Below are 10,772 nucleotides of genomic sequence, written 5' to 3'. Positions count from 1 at the left end.
ACAATGTGAGAATGTTGTGGCATTCCCATACAAATAGCACACTCAAATAAAAAAATTAAAAAATGTTTTTTTTATTTTTCGATATATTCAAGTGGACTTTGTACATGACATATTGGAACATTAGTCAAGTCAATTGAGGGAAATACAATTTGCGTGGCGGGCTTTCGACTCCAACAAATCATACACACTAGTGCAGGTCTGTTCAACAGGAATGACACCAAATCAGTTCAAAACTAAGGTTATCCAGGGTAAATCCCACCTAACCATATCCTTGTCCACACACACACAATGGTCGTTTAAGACCCCCTCCCTCCCTCCGTCCGCCAGCGCAATGCGATCTAGTACGCATGCGCGGAAAATGCGAACGTCATAGTCACCTCCAGTGTTGCTTTGTGTGCAAGTTTTTAAATGTAACTTATCTGAACAATATCCAGTGTTGTGGTATTTCAATTAACTGGAATCCAGTGTGCTGTGGGGCCCTATTGTAGTGAATCACACCTGAGCCATCATAAATTAATCAAATCTTTAATGGACATGTGAAAGTAAACAATGTGATAAAGAACATTTTACATCAATCAATCTAGGGATCTAGATATCTGGTCAGTACACTCATCACTCTTTTGCCTTCACCTTCATTGTCCATTCATTTTTGGTGACTTTATATCCTCTGGACCTAGACGTTGAGTCCGCGACATACATGGCGGACAATAACGGATACAGTCTGCTTTGCCAGTCCAAAAGCATTCGTGGTTTCCGGCCAGGTAATACAAAGCACACGCTACCTTTTTTTTTTTTATCGCATCCACGGGAACCCGCATTCTCGTTGTCTCTTCTTCGACCTGGACATTCGAAAGTTCTCTTGCTGTCTGAGAAGTGTTGCATCCGAAATAGCTGGAATAGCTTTCTCTTAAGGTATTCATGTGTGATTTTCACAAGCGTCTCTACAGACGGAAGGAGAAACACGGGCACGTCTGGATGACTCGCCTCCATATTTCCAGGGGTTAGCTCCGAGTTACGAAACCGCTTTATTATGAAGCTGGCTGTGGCACATTCTTTCTGACGTCACTTCCTGTGTGGGGCGCGGTCTTTTTTGGCGTCACTTCCTCTCCGAACTCAGTTTGTAAATGATCAATGAGTCCATACAAAGCTAAGAGCTGGAGATTCAAGAAATAGACGGCGCACTTACCTGTGTTAAAACTTATCTAAGGAGGGGAATCTTAAACGATGATTTAGTGTGGCTGAAACGGGGCTTAGGCTAAATAATTATTTGTTTAATGAATTATCCAGCTTAATGTAGACAGGGTCTAAGGAGGGGGGGCACGTCACATCGCGCTACGGTCGAAGAAGGCTCGTGGAGCAATTTTAAGTTTTAAGCAAAAGGCTGTTATTGCTATTATTCCTATTTAGGGACAGCAAGAGTAGTTTGCAAACAATAACTAATTTAAGCTTAATTGGGTAGACTTCTTCAATAAACAAAAAGTAAATTCAGAAATGCACAGAGGGTGTAAAACTTGGTAACCCAAACTTAAACTGTATTTAATGTAAGCTCGGCTATTGTCTCATTTGGCTGCAATGTAAGCTATTAATTAAAAAAAAAAAAAGGATGCTATTTGCGATAACCTAGATGCAATCAGAACATATTTACAGCCATGACTGGCACATGGACAGGCTGCTACAGAGGAGGAGGTTCCCCGTGAAGAAACATGTACGTTTTTCAGTTTTGGAATATGATTGCAGGGCAATTTCTCCCCATTTTCTATGTTTTATTAATCAATAAATACAATTTGAATGTAGAAAAGGTACTTCAGAGTTCCAAGGCATGCAGAAATGCCATTTGTGCCATTTTGTGTTTTACAATACAGCATCTAATCATGCAGCAAGCAGCAGCAGCACATATAGATTCAAGTGTGTTTTTTTTTGTAACAGACTGTAGTAACTATCGTTTTTCCAATTTAAAAGTATACAACATATGTGTTCAATGCTAATACATCTTATTAAATATCAGACTAATTTTTGCCACTATCATTTTTAAATACTCTCAAGACATTCTGGCCAATTAATCTGAAATATTTGTTAAAAAGAGTGCTTAAATGTATTTTATTACTAATATCATTCTGCAAGGGAAAATAATGGACATTACTAATGGATATGAGATTGCATGTTTATAAACTATTTTTCAGGGCTGTTATATGGACTTTTTACTAGATAAATGCGTTAAAATGTAATATCGGAAATTATCGGTATCGATTTGTTTATTATTGGTATCGTTTTTTTGTTTTTTGTTTTTTTGTTTTTTTTTATTAAATCAACATAAAAAACTCAAGATACACTTACAATTAGTGCACCAACCCAAAAAAAACTCCCTCTCCCATTTACACTCATTCACACAAAAGGGTTGTTTCTTTCTGTTATTAATATTCTGGTTCTTACATTATAAATCAATATACAACAATACAGTCTGCAAGGGATACCGTCTGTAAGCACACATGACTGTGCGTGCTGCTGGTCCACTAATACTACTAACCTTTAACAGTTAAGTTTACACATTTTCATTAATTACTAGTTTCAATGTAACTGTTTTTATATTGTTTTACTTTCTTTTTTATTCAAGAAAATGTTTTTAATTAATTTATCTTATTTTATATTATACTTTTTTTTTTAAAGTACCTTATCTTCACCATACCTGGTTGTCCAAATTAAGCATAATAATGTGTTAATTCCACGATTGTATACATCGGTTGATATCGGTATCGGTTGATATCGGTATCGGTAATTAAAGAGTTGGACAATATCGGAATATAGGATATATCGGCAAAAAGCCATTATCGGACATTCCTACTTTTTACCAATAGATAATTATAATTACTATACCTTCATTACTGGAATAGGAAGTAAGAGGTTATTCTGTACATATATTATAGGTTGCACCCTATCATCATAGTATACTCATGTGTACTTTTCTTATATATTTTGACATATAATTAAAGGCCTATTGAAATGCGATTTTCTTATTTAAACGGGGATAGCAGGTCCATTCTATGTGTCATACTTAATCATTTCGCGATATTGCCATATTTTTGCTGAAAGGATTTAGTAGAGAACATCGACGATAAAGTTCGCAACTTTTGGTCGCTGATAAAAAAGCCTTGCCTGTACCGGAAGTAGCAGACTAGTAGCGTAACGTCACAGGTTGTGGAGCTCCTCACATCTGCACATTGTTTATAATCATGGCCACCAGCAGCGAGAGCGATTAGGACCGAGAAAGTGACGATTTCCCCATTAATTTGAGCGAGGATGAAAGATTTGTGGATGAGGAAAGTGAGAGTGAAGGACTAGAGGGCAGTGGGAGCAATTCAGATAGGGAAGATGCTGTGAGAGGCAGGTGGGACCTGATATTCAGCTGGGAATGACTAAAACAGTAAATAAACACAAGACATATATATACTCTATTAGCCACAACACAACCAGGCTTATATTTAATATGCCACAAATTAATCCCGCATAACAAACACCTCCCCTCTCCTGTCCATATAACCCGCCAATACAACTCAAACACCTGCACAACACACTCAATCCCACAGCCCAAAGTACCGTTCACCTCCCCAAAGTTCATACAGCACATATATTTCCACAAAGTCCCCAAAGTTACGTACGTGACATGCACATAGCGGCACGCACGTATGGGCAAGCGATCAAATGTTTGGAAGCCACAGCTGCATGCGTACTCACGGTACCGTGTCTGCGTATCCAACTCAAAATCCTCCTGGTAAGAGTCTCTGTTGTCCAAGTTCTCCACAGGCCAATGGTAAAGCTTGACTGTCATCTTTCGGGAATGTAAACAATGAAACACCGGCTGTGTTATCCGGCAAAACAGTCAGGGGGTGCATTCTACGGCGGGGGTGCGTTATCCAGCACAACACCTGCCGCAATACACCGCTTCCCACCTACAGCTTTCTTCTTTGCTGTCTCCATTGTTCATTGAACAAATTGCAAAAGATTCACCAACACAGATGTCCAGAATACTGTGGAATTTTGCGATGAAAACAGACGACTTAATAGCTGGCCACCATGCTGTCCCAAAATGTCCTCTACAATCCGTGACGTCACGCGCCGACGTCATCATACCGAGACGTTTTCAGCAGGATATTTCGCGCAAAATTTAAAATTGCACTTTAGTAAGCTAACCCGTATTGGCATGTGTTGCAATGTTAAGATTTCATCATTGATATATAAACTATCAGACTGCGTGGTCGGTAGTAGTGGGTTTCAGTAGGCCTTTAAGGTATATCATATATACTCATCAGGGACGGCGTGGCGCAGTGGGAGAGTGGCCGTGCGCGACCCGAGGGTCCCTGGTTCAATCCCCACCTAGAACCAACCTCGTCATGTCCGTTGTGTCCTGAGCAAGACACTTCACCCTTGCTCCTGATGGCTGCTGGTTAGCGCCTTGCATGGCAGCTCCCGCCATCAGTGTGTGAATGTGTGTGTGAATGGGTAAATGTGGAAGTAGTGTCAAAGCGCTTTGAGTACCTTGAAGGTAGAAAAGCGCTATACAAGTACAACCCATTTATCATTTATTTATTTATCATCAGTGTTGGGTTAGTTACTGAAAACCAGTAACTAGTTACTTTACTAGTTACTTTATTTCAAAAGTAACTCAGTTACTAACTCAGTTACTTACACCAAAAAGTAATGCGTTACTGTGAAAAGTAACTATTTAGTTACTTCTTTTTTTCTTCTTTTTTTTTTTAAAGCTCCCATTAATGCCCTTTTTGCCTTCATTTCAGTACTGTTATTGCACTGGAGAATAATACAATCTGTTGATCAACTTGACATATATTTTTATTTTCCTTTTAACATAATTAATGAAAAACAGTGCAACATAAAAAGGCATTCCTCCTTTCTTTAAACTTGGACCAATGACCATTAATAAAAAACAAGTTTAAGTGCAACATAAGAAGGCACATCATCTTCCTTGAAACATAGGTAGTGAAATAAAGCCTGACATCTGGAGTGATGCTGCTGTCTTCCACACTTGGAGCCATGGATTATAGAATCCTTGTTTTCAGTGGCAGGATCATTGACACAGATGGTGAAGTTTCAGTGCTCAGTAGAGATGTAACACTTTTGAGGGGTTTAAGCACCTGGAGGACCTCACCTGCCACTCTCACATCATCATCAGACAAGGGGACATTTGTCTTCAGGGTGTTGTGGGTCAATGCAGAGTATATAGCTGCCTGCTGCTCCAACATATCATAAGTGGAGTTCCACCTCGTTGGGACATCATGTATGAGCAGGCAGCTTTAGCATTTCTTGCTTTGTCTTAAGCACATGAGCAGCTGTTGTGCTTGGCTGGAAGTAAGAAACCTTCCTGATCCTCCCAAAGAGGCGCTCCATCCTATTGACTGAGATTCCCTTCTGTGATGCCAAATTCACTACATGTGCAAAGCACCTATCTGTGGTCCCAGTCCTGCCTTATTCTCTGTAATTATTTGATTTTTGGCATTATCACGTGTGACTGGGATATCTTTATCTTCCATTCCTCCACTGCTTGTGTCAGTACCTGCGCAAGGTGACTCTCGTAGAGGGGGCGTATCTTCTCATCTCCCAGTCTGCTGTGATGAAGTGAGCGCTTATAGTTCCGCTGGACGTCCACCCGTCTGTCATGAGCGCAACAGATGATGCTCGGGATAGTTCATCCACAACTTTTTTCTTCTCCTGCTCATAAAGATCTGGCACAATTTTATTGCTGAAGTGGGTGCGCGACGGGATGTCGTAACGTGGTTCAAGCACGTTCAGCATGTGTTTAAAACCCTCGTTTTGCACTTATAAACACACCGATTCAATGGCGGGGGCGTTCAAGCTCCTCCGTTACTCCGCTCGCCATGACCACGCTGTGTGTGGACTGAACGTGCCAACAACTTTTTTTTTTTCACTTGTGTGCCTCCCCACACACACACACACACACACACACACACACACACACATAGACCGCGCCTCTTTTTTCTCTCCGGCTTGTGACAGAGGAAGATTCAGAAGAACGTCACCGCAGCGCTTCTGTTTCTAGCCGATACTACATCAAAAGTAACGTAAAATAACGCAATAACGCATCATGTAGTAACGGTAACTAAATTACTGAATAAAAAAAAATAACACGTTAGATTACTAGTTACCGCCGAAACTAACGGCGTTACAGTAACGCGTTACTTTGTAACGCGTTAGTCCCAACACTGATACTCATTATATTAACAGGGCATTGTGAACTCTAAAAACAGTCAAAATTGAAAATGTTGGTCTTGTAATTGAATTATAATTATCATTATTAATACATTGTCGTATATACTTCAAAGTTTTTCTGTGTGTGTGTTTAATTTTCTTACATGATAATGAAGCAGTAGCAGCTGACTCAATGTTAAAATCCAACAAGCTGAAGACACATCCTCAGCTTCAACATACACATTAAGTGAACAGAGAGAAAATGAAGAAAATGTGGCTCATGTATTGCCCAATTTCCCCCCACGCCATTTGAACTGTATTTGTAAGTGTAAAGTTATTATTTTATTGTCAGGGAAAATATTTAAATGGTTTATATTTTTTCTTCAGATTGCATTTGTTTGTCTGTTCATGTCAAATAAATAATTGCTAAATGTGTAATGCTGCATATATAGACTTTTCTATGGGGTTGGGGGGGTTAATTTTTATTTTGGGGTGGTGAGGGGTTTTACTCGGCCTGGGGCATCAAATGGTTCTGTCTACAATCCCAACAAGCATGCAAGTTTGACTCCAAAGCCGTCGAGCCTATTTAGATCATATTTTGGAATACAAAACCACCAAGATTACTGAAACTTTGGGGAATGATTGTACACAGACTAAAGTTTAAGGTCAGCAAATTTCTGGAAATTTTAAGGATTTAATAACATTTTCATGGGTTCTGTTTTGTAGAGCTCTTGTTTACAATTCACAGTCCAACATGTCTGAAAGGGGGTAGTAAGAAGCTTTTCTTATTTATTCGTATCCCTATCACATGAGTTACCAGTAAATATTTTCGCCTATTGTGATCAGTATACACGGAATGTCTTAAACAAAGGATTTTAATAGTACAATCCTATCCGTTAGATTCAAATATGCTACGTATGTTATAGCATGTATGCTGCATATATCAATCAATCAATCAATGTTTATTTATATAGCCCTAAATCACAAGTGTAGCTAGAGCGCAGCTAATGGGATCCCCACAAATAAACAGATCTCATTTGTGACTTTTTTCACCTCAAAAAGTCTAAAACACTCAGATAAAAAAGGCAGAGATTGGATAGTTTATTGAGGGCCTCAGATAGGCCTCGCTGGGGGGGTCATCTTCGGCCCTGGCGGCGCACCAAGAAAGCAATAAAACTTTACTATCCACAGCAGGACTATTCAACTGGCGGCCCGGTGGCCACATCTCACCAAATTACATCAAACCAGCATATTCCTAGAAATTCTAGCGCGTTGTATAGAGGAACTTAGACGCCTCAAGAACAATTTAGTTGAATATCACTTATCAACAACAATTTAGTTGAATATCTTTGATCGAGAGGAAGTAAACGTAACAAGATAAACTTGAGGAAGGATCATTACCGTTACCAGAGGGAGGTTTCCTGCCTGAGCTAACTGGTCCAAGCTACAGTACACCCCGGTGGCGTGCAATGTGTCCAACTTCCAGCGAATCCTACCAAGACCAACATCGAAGGGCTTCGGGTACTCAACCTGGCTCCCTCCCACGGAGTGAGTTCATTGTCTGAGGGTTTGACAGTGAGGTTGTAAGTCAGGGGTGTCAAACTCAAATACAGAGTGGGCCAAAATTTAAAACTGAACAAAGCTGCGGGCCCAGGTTGAACAAATTAATAGGGACCCAAACAAATTTTGCATTGAATATTGAACAAGCAAGGCTTATATAACTTTATAGTGACATGCAAAATCGAGTTTCAAATAATAATAATAATAATTCAAAAATATCAATGGCATATCAAATAACATTTTAATAAAATTTGAATGCCTCTTTTCTATTTGCAGCCTTCTGATCTTTTTTTTTTTCATGTATATATTCATTTCACACCATATTCATTGCACTTCTACATTTTTTATATTTTTATATATTTGCACATTGTTTTTCTAGCATGCACACATCGCACTGTATGGAATGGCCTCAATCTCGTTACCTTGCATAATGACAATAAAGCTGATTCTGATTCTGATTCTGATTCTGATTCTAAATATCAAAATAAACTTTTTCCATAGGCTAATAATACATTTTAAAATAAAATAACAATAATGAATGAATCAAACACTCAAGCCTTGAAGTAGCAAAAGAAAGTGCATGAATAAAACGTTAATTATTGCTCAGTTTGCTACACTGATTTGCTTTAACACCGAATATGGAACAAGCAACGCTTATATAACTTCCATCCATCCATTTTCTACCGCTTATTCCCTTCAGGGTCGCGGGGGGTGCTGGAGCCAATCTCAGCTACAATCGGGCGGAAGGTGGGGTACACCCTGGACAAGTCGCCACCTCATCGCAGGGCCAACACAGATAGACAGACAACATTCACACTCACATTCACACACTAGGGCCAATTTAGTGTTGCCAATCAACCTATCCCCAGGTGCATGTTTTTGGAGGTGGGAGGAAGCCGGAGTACCCGGAGGGAACCCACGCAGTCACGGGGAGAATATGCAAACTCCACACAGAAATATCCCGAGCCCGGGATTGAACCCCAGACTACTCAGGACCTTCGTATTGTGAGGCAGATGCACTAACCCCTCTTCCACCGTGCTGCCGCTTAATAGTGCAAAATCAACTTTCAAAAAACAAACGAAAAAAACATCAACGGTACATTAAATAAAATGTAAATAAAAAATTGAATGCCTTTTCTATTTGCAGCCTTCTGAGGTAAATATCAACATTAACTTGGTGGACGGGGGCAGAGTTGGGGGGCGGGGTTTAGTGGTAGCTGGGGTGTATATTGTAGCATCGCTGAATAATAGCGGCGGGCCAGCTCTAATGTTAATTTGATATTGCCTCAAGGGCCAAATGAAATTACACGGCGGGCCAAATTTGGCCCACGGGCCAGAGTTTGACACCCATGTTGTAAGTCAAATCAAAATTAAAATGTCCAAAAGTTGACTGTTCTAAGGCAGCTCTCCAATATTATTTTTATGAACTGAAAATAACAAAACTGATGTTATCCGCCTTCAGTGTTCTACATTTCTTTTTGTACAGTATGACATTTTTGGGGGAATTTTGATTACTATAGCTCATTACTAAATATGAGTTTTCTTACATTGCTTTATTATCCATCACACCCATATTTAAAAAAAATCCTTCTTACTGCATATCTGTTTGCATCATCCTCATCTCTCCTTCTATAAATTGTTGGCGTCCGTAAGAGAGGCTGACAATCAAGCAGGTAACGACTGAGCAGTGTGTCGAGCCAGTATTTCCTCGATCATTCATCAGCTGAAACAAGGAGCAAGATTTGCACAAATATAGACGGGAATGAAGGGTCAGGGCGGGAGGAGAGCAGCATGGGGATAGATGAGAAGGTAAAGGCTGAGCAGTCACCCAACAAAGTCATCAACTCTCTTCCATTCATCATCCGTCTCCAGTCCCGACGCAGAGACGTCTGGAGCGGCATCTGTATCGCACAGAAATGTTCATGAATATTTGATCGTGGCTTATTATTGCAAATGTGTGCTTGATAAAACACAGTGTTTTGTACATAACTTGAGTTTGAGGTCATAAATGTCACAAAGTATTATCAAGTTTGCTCGTTACTGAAGGACAAGGAGGAGTTGTTTTTAAACCTTTCAGATTAAATCTTGTTTTATGATACTAAAGGAATAATACGACCTACGTCTTATTGTGGCAATTATTCCATGTTCAAGGGAAAATTCAAGGCCTCGTTATTGTTGAATGCAGAAAAGTACTTGTCAGAGATATCAAAGAACCAGGCAAATATTAAGATCATCAGACGACAAGGAAAATGAAAGACACAGCACACCAAGACCGATAGAGTCTGATGGAAAAGAGTCATACATTTTCGAGAACAACACCACCGCGCTTTTAGTACTTGCGCCTTCAGTGTAGCCTAAATCCACCTCCACGACTCTTAATACTTCTTCTCATACAAAAACACAATAAAACAAGACGTAGCATTACAGATGAATGTATTGGTGATGAATATCATTATAAAACAAGAAACCCAGTGCATCGTCTGCGAACAATTTTAAACATCTACACTACAATACCTGGAACGGTTTATAATCAATATTTTTCTAAAAGCACAACAAAAACGCTACTTTAAGGACAAGATAGGTAGCTTCGAGGTTGGGCGACGTCTCCTTAAGGTGTCTAACATTTCCTATAACAGTGAGCCATGAAAAAAGTTTTCTAAAAATGCCTGACACAAAATTATTATTTTTTTCTCGATCAGCAATTGCGGGCGTAAAAATATTCAGTTGATCAAATTGGGCTTGTCAAACAGTTCTGATCTGATCAACCAATCCGAAGAGGGAAATTTGCTCATGTTATTGTTTGACTGTTAGCTACTGTAGCTCTGGAATCTGTTTGGTTAAACAAACTGCTCCATTGCTAATATACTTGTGATATCGAGCCCTGCATGGACAGATTAAATTAACATGGTAACACGCAGAAGCTGAAATCTGATTGGACAAAAACATATTGTTGTCCTGATGATGTTGCATAACTTGTGGGTCTGTCTTCGACTAAG

The 10,772-nt window shown here is 39.6% G+C and overlaps 1 long non-coding RNA gene across 1 annotated transcript; it reads right to left on the bottom strand.

The window, feature by feature from the left end:
• Window positions 1–7,689: 7,689 nt before the first annotated feature.
• On the bottom strand, window positions 7,690–9,679 carry LOC133622071 (uncharacterized). Its single transcript, XR_009817742.1, has 3 exons — window positions 9,605–9,679; window positions 9,372–9,499; window positions 7,690–7,777 (listed from the first exon to the last, which is right to left on the bottom strand). It is a non-coding gene; the product is annotated as an uncharacterized lncRNA (long non-coding RNA).
• Between the last annotated feature and the right edge of the window lie 1,093 nt (window positions 9,680–10,772).

Source organism: Nerophis lumbriciformis, linkage group LG25 (genome assembly GCF_033978685.3).
Source record: "Nerophis lumbriciformis linkage group LG25, RoL_Nlum_v2.1, whole genome shotgun sequence".
Lineage (NCBI taxonomy): Eukaryota > Metazoa > Chordata > Actinopteri > Syngnathiformes > Syngnathidae > Nerophis > Nerophis lumbriciformis.
This window is presented reverse-complemented; position numbering and strand designations above follow the sequence as displayed.